The following is a 13,645-nucleotide window of genomic DNA, read 5'->3' on the forward strand; positions in this document are numbered from 1 at the left end:
GCTGCAAATGACAGAGCTTGGACCTGAGTCCCAGCAGAACTTGAGATCTGACCCACACCCCAAACAGGGTCCTAGGACCTGAAGTCCTCAGTGCTTGCTGACCCTAGTCAGACTGATTTGTGTATGGACAGAATGAGGGCTTGGGCTTAAACCTAAGAAAGAGTTTGGGCTTAGTGCAGACATACCTTCTGTGACTTTCCGGAAAATTCAGTGAGGGGAACTGGAGTTCTCTCTCCCCACCCTGCCAGCCCCCCTCTACACGTATTTCTGGGTGAGGGGATGATCCTCTTCCTAGGCAGACAATGCACATTCCTCCTTCTCAGGTTTCTGCTCCTACATCTGAACTAAATTAGGCAGGCTCAGAAATCAAGAATCCTACATTTGCATAGCAGCAATAATCATTCTGTAAAGAATCTGCAGAGCATGCACATGCAGAGGTGGAATTTCATGCTTTAGGTTCCTCTGTCTTGTGTAATCCAGTCATGCAGGGGATGTATTAAACATTAGGTTTAAAAAAGCATCTAAACTATTCTTACAGACAACAAAGAGGCAATCAACCCTGAAAAAATGCTAGAGCATGAATCACAGCTGACCAGAAATTGTGAGGTAAGCCTTTTCCAACCACAGCCATTTAGCACTATGTGAAAATACCGTTGAAGAAATCAATCCATAATTTCAGCATTTATCAAGTTCAGATAGATTTCTGTTGTTCCTGTCTAATTTGGATTATATTACTCTGGAGAAACCTCAAGTGGGATATCAAAAGAGTATCTGGGAAACTATTTCCTCGTTTTATTGAATCCTTTGTCATTCTATCAAGGAATAAGATCTGTTGTTAACTTCAAAGGACAGCCACATTCTTTGAAAAGAGAACGTTATTGATTATGGAATCCACAGCTGTATATAATGCAGTGTAAGGCTCAATTTATATGTTCCTTCTATGGTGCTTACTAATTCTTGGTGCGCACACTTTATTTTCTCCATTACATTGAAATGCTGATTTAGACAATGAGAATGAAAAGGTATTTGAAGCATCTAAACAGACTTTACGTTTATGTTTTGGTTTTATAGGTTTTGATATTTATGGAGTTGGGGAAGGAGAGAATAACGAGGCAGATAGGAAATGACAGAAAGAACTTGATATGAACTTAAAGGGACCGTGTGAGATCCCACCCCCACCCCAAATAAAGGCAGCAAACATGGGATTTTAAAAAAATCACTTTTAGAATATTTATGGAAGCTTTTTCAGAATAAGAGTATGTCCATCCACTGAGTTAACCAGGATCAGGTATAACTCCTCGTGTAGACAAGCCATTACAGGGCTTGGACTCAGTCCTACAGTTACGCACACTGGATATGTCTACATTGCAATAAAACACTCAGGACTGGCCCATATCAGCTAACTGACGCTTATAGGGCTCAGACTGCGGTGTAGAAGTTCAGGCTGGAACCCATTATCTGGGTTCCAGAACCCAGGCCCAAACATCTACACTGCAATTATATAGCCCCACAGCCCACGACAGCTTATGCAAGCCAGCTCCAGATTTTTATTGCAGTGTAGACATACCCTATGTACTTAACTTAACAAATGAATGGTCCCATTAACCGTAGTAGGAGTATTCAAGCACTTCAAGTTAAGCAAACATGACTATTTGCAGAAGTAAGGCCCTAACAGCTGATTCTCTCCTCACAACATAAATCAGGAGAAACTCCACTGAAACCAATAAATGTACACCAGTGCGAAGACAATGTAGCTCTGGGTGTACATGTGCATAGCAAAAGCTTTAGGCTGATTTTGATCAGTGTTTTTTCATGGTCACTCTATTTCTGTTACACTTGTGATGGAAAATAAATTGATTTTTTGTAAAGATGAAATTAATTTTCTGTTGGGGAAAATTTTAATTAAGCAACCATAACTAATGAAAAGCACATTACTTTTGTAATTCTTTCCCTTTTATTAATCTAAGATGTTATGCTAGGAAAGAGGAAGGAAAATATATGTATTTTTAAATGTAGATTATTATTAAAGGGATATTTAATCATGGCAACCTAAATATCTTACCTACTATTGTTACAAGTAACACCTAAAACTAATATGAGGTGAAAGAAGAAATATTTGTTGCTGTGCAGTCAATGTGACTGGTTTCTCCATGCGAGTCAGTTAAACTCATCATGCAGATTTCTCTGTCCGGGTGGCTCTCCACTGACTTCATTGGAGTATCATGTGGGCACAAAGGTCTGCCTATGATGAGCAGTGTGCCAGATCAGGCCTTTGATTAGTTTCTCCTGTTCGTAAGAGTTTCTCTCCCAGCAACAGGAGATAAATATGAAAGTACATTTTATAAAAAAACAACAACAAAAATTAGCAGAAGATTCTCAGAGGTAGGTTCATTTTAACTAGAACTTTTTTTTTTTTTTTTTGCTAGATTTCAAGCTGACTTTGTTTCTCGTTAAACTGGCAATGTCTGAACTTCTACATATGGGACCAGCATATTCCAGATGGTCATGTTTGGGAGGGTTTAAACTTTCCCTCCCAATTGTTTAGTCCTGTTGCGGAGCAAAATCTCTGGCTGTTTTCTCATCTCCTCCCTCTCTTCCAAGCTATGCTGTAGTTTGGAAGTAGAAAGGCACTGAAAGATTAGCTAACATTTTACTGGCTGGATTTAAGGGGCTCTTCAAAGGGCTTGGCTACACTTGCAAGTTAGAGTGTATTAAAGCAGCCCGGGCACCCTAACTCCTGATGTGTCCACACTGGCAAGCAGGGCCAGCTCTAGGTCTTTTGCCGCTCCAAGCAAAAAATTTGCTGCCCAAGCTCTGAGAGCACAACTGCCCAAGCAAAAACTTCCCCTGGCATTGTGCCGCCCCAAGCACATGCTTGCTTTGCTGGTGCCTAGAGCCGGTCCTGCTGCCAAGGCACGTAGAGTGCCTGGACTCTGAAGCGGGAGCGCTCCTCGTAATCCACTTCCACTAGAAGTTTAAAGCTTGCTGCACCCCAGCTGAAATGCCCAGGCGTCAGTATGGACGATGTGTTGCATTACTGTGATTGGCCTCCGGAAACATCCCATAATCCCCTGAAGTCAAGTGGCCACTCTTGTCATTGTTTTGAACTCGGCTGTGGGAATGCGGATATCCCCTTTCAAAGCTCCATTTCTGACAGCCGGCATGCTTCTCTGCTCTGGGACAAAGCAACCATTAGTGTGGAATGCTGCTGTTGTGTGTGTGTGAGAGAGAGGGAGGGGAGGGAGGTCTGCTGCTGTCTGAACTTACAAGATAGCATGCTAACACACACTCTGTCCCCAAATACGCACTCTCTCCCCCCACATACACACAACACACTCCCTGTCACACTCCACCCCCCCCCATTTGAAAAGCATGTTGCAGCCACTTGCACACTGGGATAGCTACCACAATGCACTTCTCTTTGTGGCGTTGCAAGAGCTGCTAATGTCACCACACCAGTGAGCTTGCAGCTGACCGTGTAAACACATGGCAGCATTTTCCTTGCTGCGGTCTCTGAAGGCTGGTTTAACTCACAGCATTTTACATCTGTAAGTGTAGCCATGCCCTTAGTGAAGGTAGCTTCCCTTCTGGAATCTGCTCTGCCATGCAGTTAAAACATCACACAAAAGACTGCCCTTCCAGAAATGTCAGATTTGCCACACTTGAAAGAATTTGCCAACCAGAACTATAGAAAGCAGGGCCAAGGATTCCTTTTACACAGTTTGTACACCACTCTGCTTTGCCACTGAAGAATGAGCAATGATCTGGTAGAAGACCAACAAAATGCTTCCACCAGTGATTTAGGGGCAAGAATGAGCTCTATGTGCAGATAATGACTACCTGCCTTAGTCCTTAGCCAGTTCTTTTATTGATGAGAAGGCTCAGGCTGTGATTGTGTTGTCTCTTGATATGTAGGGTGACCATACGTCCCATTTTGGCCAGGACAGTCTCTTTTTTAGGCCCTGTTCCACACATCCCAACTGTTTTGACAAAACTGGGCATTTGTCCCAACTGATGATCAGTTCACAAGAGCAAATGGGACAAATGCCCAGTTTTGTGAAAAAAGTAGGGTGGGACCCCTAGCGCAGAGGGATGTGTGGGGGGTGGTGAGGGGTGAGACCGAGTAGCAACACCAGCCCCGTGCTGGAGTCAGGAGTAGGAAGAGCGGCTCAGGCTGGCCAGCCAGCCCCATGTGCAGGGTGGAGGGGGGGGGCCCTCGGACAGCCCTGTGTGCAGGCATGCGGTGGGGGTCTCAGACCACCAGCCCCACACACGGGGTGGGTGGCGGAGGGGCTTGGTTGGCCCCATGTGTGGGGCAGCAGAGGGGAGGCTGGGGCTGACCTCACGGGAGGGGGAACCTCAGCTTGGCCCTACACTGGTGGGAGGCAGGGAAAGCTTGGGCCAGTCCCATTGGAGGGAGAGGGGGGGCTCGGGCCGACCAAAGGTTGTCCTGTTTTACCTTTAGGAAAATATGGTAACCGTACTGATATGGATGGATGCTGCATGATACAGAAGTACCACTGTGGCACAGATTAAAAAAAATTATATTTTTTATAAGCGGATGAAATCTGTTATAATGTAAACACACATACAATGGGCCTAATTCTGATCCCCAGAGACAGTTGGTAGTTCCAACTAAATACCGGGCCAAGCTCTTGAGCTTAGCCCATGATCACCCTAGTGGCCATGCTGGGGTGAACAGGACCAAAGACCGTTTGGGGGGGTCATTCCACTGGGAGGGAATGGGCAAGGATGTTTCTACCTATGTCCGGTCTTGTGAGGTGTGCCAAAGAGTGGGAAAACCCCAAGACCAGGTCAAAGCTCCTCCCCAACCACTCCCCATCATTGAAGTTCCATTTCAGCGAGTAGCTGTGGATATTCTGGGTCCTTTTCCGAAAAAGACACCCAGAGGAAAGCAGTACATACTGACTTTCATGGATTTTGCCACCCGATGGCCGGAAGCAGTAGCTCTAAGCAACACCAGGGCTAAAAGTGTGTGCCAGGCACTAGCAGACATTTTTGCCAGGGTAGGTTGGCCCTCCGACATCCTCACAGATGCAGGGACTAATTTCCTGACAGGAACTATGGAAAACCTTTGGGAAGCTCATGGGGTAAATCACTTGGTTGCCACTCCTTACCACCATCAAACAAATGGCATGGTGGAGAAGTTTAATGGAACTTTGGGGGCCATGATACGTAAATTCGTAAATGAGCACTCCAATGATTGGGACCTAGTATTGCAGCAGTTGCTCTTTGCCTACAGAGCTGTACCACATCCCAGTTTAGGGTTTTCCCCATTTGAACTTGTATATGGCCGTGAGGTTAAGGGGCCATTGCAGTTGGTGAAGCAGCAATGGGAGGGATTTACACCTTCTCCAGGAACTAACATTCTGGACTTTGTAACCAACCTACAAAACACCCTCCGAACTTCTTTAGCCCTTGCTAGAGAAAACTTACAGGATGCTCAAAAAGAGCAAAAAGCCTGGTATGATAAACATGCCAGAGAGCGTTCCTTCAAAGTAGGAGACCAGGTCATGGTCTTAAAGGCGCTCCAGGCCCATAAAATGGAAGCATCGTGGGAAGGGCCATTCATGGTCCAGGAGCGCCTGGGAGCTGTTAATTATCTCATAGCATTCCCCACCTCCAACCGAAAGCCTAAGGTGTACCATATTAATTCTCTAAAGCCCTTTTATTCCAGAGAATTAAAGGTTTGTCAGTTTACAGCCCAGGGAGGAGATGATGCTGAGTGGCCTGAAGGTGTCTACTATGAAGGGAAATGTGCTGGTGGTGTGGAAGAGGTGAACCTCTCCATGACCCTTGGGCATATGCAGCGACAGCAGATCAAGGAGCTGTGCACTAGCTATGCGCCAACGTTCTCAGTCACCCCAGGACTGACTGAACGGGCATACCACTCCATTGACACAGGTAATGCTCACCCAATTAGGGTCCAACCTTACCGGGTGTCTCCTCAAGCTAAAACTGCTATAGAACGGGAGATCCAAGATATGTTACAGATGGGTGTAATCCGCCCCTCTGGAAGTGCATCGGCATCTCCAGTGGTTCTAGTTCCCAAACCAGATGGGGAAATACGTTTTTGCGTGGACTACCGTAAGCTAAATGCTGTAACTCGCCCAGACAACTATCCAATGCCACGCACAGATGAACTATTAGAGAAACTGGGACGGGCCCAGTTCATCTCTACCTTGGACTTAACCAAGGGGTACTGGCAGGTACCGCTAGATGAATCTGCCAAGGAAAGGTCAGCCTTCACCACACATGTCGGGCTGTATGAATTTAATGTACTCCCTTTCGGGCTGCGAAATGCACCCGCCATCTTCCAAAGACTTGCAGATGGTCTCCTAGTGGGATTAGGAGAATATACAGTCGCCTACCTTGACAATGTGGCCATATTTTCGGATTCCTGGGCAGACCACCTGGAACATCTACAAAAAGGCCTTAAGCGCATAAGGGAGGCAGGACTAACTGTTAAGGCTAAGAAGTGTCAAATAGGCCTAAACAGAGTGACTTAACTTGGACACCAGGTGGGTCAAGGAACTATCAGCCCCCTACAGGCCAAAGTGGATGCTATCCAAAAGTGGCCTGTCCCAAAGTCAAAGAAACAGGTCCAATCCTTCTTAGGCTTGGCCGGTTATTACAGACGATTTGTACCGCAATACAGCCAAATCGCCACCCCACTGACAGACCTAACCAAACAGAAACAGTCAAATGCTGTTCAGTGGACCGAAAAGTGTCAGAAGGCCTTTAACAAGCTTAAAGCGACACTCATATCTCACCCTGTACTAAGGGCCCCAGACTTTGACAAACTGTTCCTAGTAACCACAGATGCGTCCGGGCGTGGTGTGGGAGCAGCTTTAATGCAGAAAGGACCTGATCAAGAATTCCACCCTGTAGTGTTTCTCAGCAAAAAACTGTCTGAGAGGGAAAGCAACTGGTCAGTCACTGAAAAAGAATGTTACGCCATTGTCTACGCTCTGGAAAAGCTACGCCCATAAGGTTGGGGACGGCGTTTCCACCTGCAAACTGACCATGCTGCACTGAAGTGGCTTCACACCGTCAAAGAAAATAGCAAAAAACTTCGGTGGAGTTTAGCTCTCCAAGATTTTGATTTCGACATCCGACACGTCTCAGGAGCTTCTAACAAAGTGGCTGATGCACTCTCCCGTGAAAGTTTCCCAGAATCAACTGGTTAAAATCATCCTTGAGATGTAGAAAATATTGTTAGTCTTTATGTACTTGGTAGTATATTTACAGATGCATGTATCTTATTAATTCTGTTTTTCCTAGAGCTCCAGGAAGAAATCCCAGCCAGTGTTTCACCCTAGCTGAGATTTGGGGGGCATGTCATAAATATAAAGGGAAGGGTAAACCCCTTTGAAATCCCTCCTAACCAGGGGAAAGCTCCTCTCACCTGTAAAGGGTTAAGAAGCTTAAGGTAACCTCGCTGGCACCTGACCAAAATGACCAATGAGGAGACAAGATACTTTCAAAAGCTGGGAGGAGGGAGAGAAACAAAGGGTCTGTGTGTCTGTCTATATGCTGTCTTTGCCGGGGATAGACCAGGAATGGAGTCTTAGAACTTTTAGTAAGTAATCTAGCTAGGTACGTGTTAGATTATGATTTCTTTAAATGGCTGAGAAAAGAATTGTGCTGAATAGAATAACTATTTCTGTCTGTGTATCTTTTTTGTAACTTAAGGTTTTGCCTAGAGGGATTCTCTGTGTTTTGAATCTAATTACCCTGTAAGGTATCTACCATCCTGATTTTACAGAGGTGATTTTTTTACTTCTATTTACTTCTATTTCTATTAAAAGTCTTCTTGTAAGAAAACTGAATGTTTTTTCATTGTTCTCAGATACAAGGGTCTGGGTATGTAGTCACCTAGGCAAATTGGTGAGGCTTTTTACCAAACCTTGTCCAGGAAGTGGGGTGCAAGGTTTTGGGAAGTATTTGGGGGGAAAGACGTTTCCAAACAGCTCTTCCCCAGTAACCAGTATTTGTTTGGTGGTGGTCGTGGCCAATCCAAGGACAAAGGGTGGAATATTTCGTACCTTGGGGAAGTTTTGACCTAAGCTGGTAAAGATAAGCTTAGGAGGTTTTTCATGCAGGTTCCCACATCTGTACCCTAGCATTCAGAGTGGGGAAGGAACCTTGACATGGTGGCATAGTGGTGGGATTAACCTGAAATCATTTTGAGATCCAGTTGAGATTTTTTGAACTAGAAATACAGATTTTAAAAAAGAATTTTTTTTTCCTTTGGAAAGGAAGTCCAGAAAGCAGCTGAAACTGAAAGCAGCTTGTTTTTTCTCTGCTTTGTGGCCAAGCAGAGACAAAAGGGGATTATATTTGTGAATTGCAGGTTTTCTTTGCCTGGAGGCAGGGTACTTAACTCCTGCAGGGAAATTCACAGTCTTCCAACCCAGAGGTTTTTTTTTTCCTAAAAGTAAATGGGGGGGGCGGTGTTCTACTCATTTGCCTGGAGACAAAAGTGGCAGGTTTTGGGGTTTTTTAGGATTTTGATTTTTTACAAGGAGCACAAGTTTAAAAAGGATTTTTTTTTTCCTTTAGGCTGCTGGTAAGTAGGTTTCCAAGTAGTTGGAGGTTTTTTGCTTTGATTTGGGCCCAGAGCAGAGACAAGGGAATTGTCTTTTTCTGTAGGCTGACAATCACTATCAGAGAATACAGAGAGTGAGTTTGTGTGTGTGTGGTGGGGGGGGGGGTGAGAAGACCTGGATTTGTGCTGGAAATGGCCCACCTTGATTATCGTGCACATTCTGGGGAGAGTGGTCGCTTTGGATGGGCTGTTACCAGCAGGAGAGTGACTTTGTGTGTGTATGGGGGTGGAGGGTGAGAAAACCTGGATTTGTGCTGGAAATGGCCCACCTTGATTTTCATACACATTGTAGGGAGAGTGGTCACTTTGGATAAGCTATTACCAGCAGGAGAGTGAGTTTGTGTGTGTGGTTTTTGGAAAAAAAGGGTGGGGGGGGTGAGAAAACCTGGATTTGTGCTGGAAATGGCCCACCTTGATTATCATACACATTGTAAAGAGAGTGGTCACTTTGGATGGGCTATTACCAGCAGGAGAGTGAGTTTGTGTGTGGGGGGAGGGCGGAGGGTGAGAAAACCTGGATTTGTGCTGGAAATGGCCCAACTTGATTATCATACACATTGTAAGGAGAGTGATCACTTTAGATAAGCTATTACCAGCAGGAGAGTGGGGTGGGAGGAGGTATTGTTTCATGGTCTCTGTGTATATAATGTCTTCTGCAGTTTCCACAGTATGCATCCGATGAAGTGAGCTGTAGCTCACGAAAGCTTATGCTCAAATAAATTGGTTAGTCTCTAAGGTGCCACAAGTACTCCTTTTCTTTTTGCGAATACAGACTAACACGGCTGTTACTCTGAAACCTGTTTCTGAATCGACCACTTGACTCTGGCTGAATCCCTACACAGTTAAGATAAGAATGAGGTTAGTTTCAATCAGCAGCTGCCAGGTCCAGGGAGCACTTTTTTTGTTTCAGAAACAGTGAAACAGTTTTTCCAAAAGGAAAAAAAAAGTGGAATCTACAGCTCTCAAGAAATCCCAAGATGTTGGAGTTTTCCATGAACTGGAAATTCCGAGTTTAGGCCGCACATCTCATGAAGGACACTCCTTTCTTTGCTGCGGATACAAGGTTGTTTGCTCATGGCCTACTTTGGCCCAATCATTTGGAATGATGCACTCTGTATGAAGGGACACTATTACAGCTTCCCTTGCATGGATCTTTCATGTGGAATGGCTAGTTTGTTATATTACTCGCTGTGAATATCAAGATGAAGTGGGGTGAAGGTACTTTTACTCCACATGACTTTGTCCGAGTGGTACAATGCAAGAACTCGCTCTGAGAGTCTGATTACTGCTAAAAGCATCTTTAAAGGACACGGTCCTGTAACATAACACTATCAAAGGGGAAAAAGCAAGTGCACTTTTACATGAAAGCTAAACTGAATCGAGGTTAGTTGCAGCTAAATAAAGTAAACGTGAGATTATCAAACTAACTCATTCTTACACTGCAGTATGTGTGTTTCTCTGATTGCGCTGTAGCTGCCAGACCTGTCAGGCTAGCGCTTCTCTCATAACAGCTTTAACAGAGACAAAATGTCATTTTCTTTTCAAATGTCGTCCATTGCTCCATGAAGAAAGGGTATAAGATCTTTATCTAGGAAGACGGAACCCATGTTCAGCCAGCAAAGCATGATATAAAAATCAATCAGACTCCAAAAGGTCCTTAGTTCTGAAAGCAAGCTGTTTTTGCTGTCGTACCAATGATCACTAGCTGAGAATATAAATAGCTATTTATTTTGTAAAAGCCATAAACTTATTCTCTTAAAAAATTGTAGATGTTGAAATTCACACCAATATGTTGCAAAATAGACACTGTGACAAATCATGAGCCAATAATTGAAAATTAGTTACTTCCCATTCGTGTACAGTATCAGTAATCATCTGTACAAAATGTGGATCAAGTGTTACTCACAGAGGTAGACATGAAAGCAAGTATCTAATCTCTGATTTCCTTTCAACAACACAGTAAATTTCAGTGCTCGTAAAAAGAAATGCTGATTGCATTGGATAGAGCCTGTCACGCTCTAGATATAGATTCTATAGCAGGATAGCTCATTCCTGATCAGACCTCTTCTGGCTGACACTGAAACTGTGTGAACAAAAGCCTGACATCAAATTCAATTCACTTGAAGCCAAATCTCTTGAGGCAATGCTAAATTAATCCTCTATGACACCATGTGCTGAGGGTATGTCTACACTACAAGCACTACAATAGCACAGCACTGTAACACTGCAGCTTTGCCTCTGTAACACCTTAGTGTAGCTACTTAGTACAGCAGAGGAAGGGGCTTTTCCATCACTGTACTAAATCTACCCCTTCAAGAGGCAGTAGCTAGGTGGACAGAAGACTCTCTGTCAACCTTGCAGTGTCTATACTGGGGCTTAGGTCGGCTTAAGTACCTCTCCCCAGGATGTGAATTTTTCACAGCGATGTAGCTAGGTCAACCTAAGTTTTAGGTGTGGACCAGGCCTCAGTCACATCAAAAGTTAGACCTGTGTGGTTGTCTTAGAGCCCCTAGAAAAAAACAAATGACTCAGTGAAAGTTTTATCCTGCCCTATGCAGATAAAAATAATACAAGGTGAGAGGAATATTTCCTCTCAGAGTATTTACTCCTGCCTCTGTCTTATGGTGAAAAATCCATGTCATATAGCACCAAAGTCAAATAGAGACCTATATTTTAGCATAGGCTGCATCATTCTAATCACTTCAGTAAAACAGACCCTTTGGTAGTTGTCAGCAGTTACAGGACTTCTCCTGTGGCTTGATTATGCGAATGCTAATAGGCCTATTGAATTTTGTTGCACTTAGCAAAATCAGTCCCCTCAAGGGAGCCCATTGCTAAGCATCAACAATGGACTTTCCAACTTTTCCGCAGCCGATGGCATCAGCAAGGTGTCCACTGACTCTGGCTGTGGGAGGGATGAAGGAGCCTGATGCTGGGAGGCTGAAAAGTCCATTCCCCCTGTGGTGGCTGGCATAAACGGTCAACTCTGACTGGGTTCTGTGAGGTGGTGAACTTACTCATCTCTCACTAGCTTCAGTGGAAGTTAAGTGTGTTCAGCACTTTTCAGGATCTGGCATTGGGCAGGGTAGGGGGTAGGGAAGTGGTGCTCAGGGAGAAAAGGAAGAGTTGGAAGAGGAAGTAAGATCTAGGAGAGGGCGAGAAGCTGGAACAATAGGATTGGCAACATGGAAAGGAATAAAGAGAAGTGAAGTTGGGGTTGGGTAGAGTTGGTATTTAGAAAGGATTTATTTTAAAAGTAGAAATATCTAAGGGGTTGTCTACCCAGCAATGAAACAGCCCTGCAGCCCACATTGGCTGGCACAGGCCAGCCACAGGTGTCTAAAGCATTATGTCCAGTTCTGGGCACCACATTTCAGGAAAGATGTAGACAAACTGGAGAAATTTCAGAGAAAAGCAACGGAAATTATTAAAGGTCTAGAAAACATGACCTATGAGGGAAGATTGGAAAAATAGGGTTTGTTTAGTCTGGAGAATAGAAGACAGAGGGGGGACATGATAACAGTTTTCAAGTACATAAAAGGTTGCTATAAGGAGAAGAGAGAAAAAATGTTCTCTTTTACCTCTCAGGGTAGGACAAATTGTATCAAGGGTGATTTAGATTGAACATTAGGAAAAACTTCCTAACCGTGAGAGTAGTTAAGCACTGAAATAAATTGCTTAGGGAGGTTGTGGATTCTATGTCATTGGAGATTTTTACGAGCAAGTTAGACAAACACCTGTCAGAGATGGTCTAGATAATACTTAGTCCTGCCATGAGTGCAGGGGACTGGACTAGATGACCTCTCAAGGTTCCTTCCAGTCCTACACATCTATGGTTCTATGATTTGGAGCCAGAGCAGAGATAGTTTATGGAACTTTATTATAATTTGTATTGAAGTAGCACCTAGAGGCACCAACTGAGATCAATGTCCCATTATGGTAGGTGCTGTACAATACCTCTAGTAAGTGACGTTCACTGTCCTAGAGAGTTTACTCTATAATTAGACAAGACAAAGGGTGAAAGTGGAAACAGAGGCATAGGGGACCTTGCAGAGGTCACATTGTGAATCATTGGCAGAGCCAGAATTGAACCAAGTCTCCTGAATGCCTAGTCAGTGCCCTAGCTACTGAACCATGCTGCCTCTGTGCCTTGAAATACCTGGATTTACTAAGGTTGCTAGCCGGTGCTGAGTTAGTTGAAAGCTAACAGGGGTATGCCTACCTGTGCTGCAATCACACCTTCACTTTGCAGTGTAGACAGACACTACAGAGAGTTAGAAACTTGCTTTTTTATGAAAGCTGAATCATGAATGTGGGAGATGCCACAAGACTTGTGATGAAATTGCAACAGTTGTCAACACTAACAAGCTGACATCATTTCTTTTCATATTAAATATTTGTTACTGAAGGAGGAGGACCCACACCATATTACTTAGGGGACCAACCATACAACACTAATAGCAACTAGTCAAAGCAAACAGTTTGTGAACAACTCATTCACAAAATATCCATCCATTCTATTCAGTGAACACTTACAGTAACAAATTCACACAAAACCAGGATAGGTTCACCCTGACTGGGTGGTCAGGGCTAGTGGGAGTCTTCCCCCATTATGATGAATACTGTGCATAACAAATACTTACACTGGCTCTAAACAATATCATTGGACTTAAGTGACTAATCATAGACAAGTAGTAACAAATTGCAAAACAGGGTAGGTTCCCAACAACCAGGGTGCTGGAGATTGTTCCTGTAAAAAGCTACATTTTCAAAAGGCCAGGCCTCCTTTTGCACCTACCATCTGAAGGAGCTAGTTGGGTTATTTGAGGTGCAACCCCTCAGAATTGTTCCTGCAATTCTTTAAGGGAAGGAAGGAGGGTTTAGGACACGACTTTTTCAAGGTGCAGATTACACCAAAAGCAACAAAGCCCAGGCACCCAACATTTGAAAACACACCACGCTGCTATTCAGTTAATACTTATGAATAATGAATGCTTTTGTAGGACACAGGGG

This window comes from Lepidochelys kempii, chromosome 1, assembly GCF_965140285.1.
Source record: "Lepidochelys kempii isolate rLepKem1 chromosome 1, rLepKem1.hap1, whole genome shotgun sequence".
NCBI lineage: Eukaryota > Metazoa > Chordata > Testudines > Cheloniidae > Lepidochelys > Lepidochelys kempii.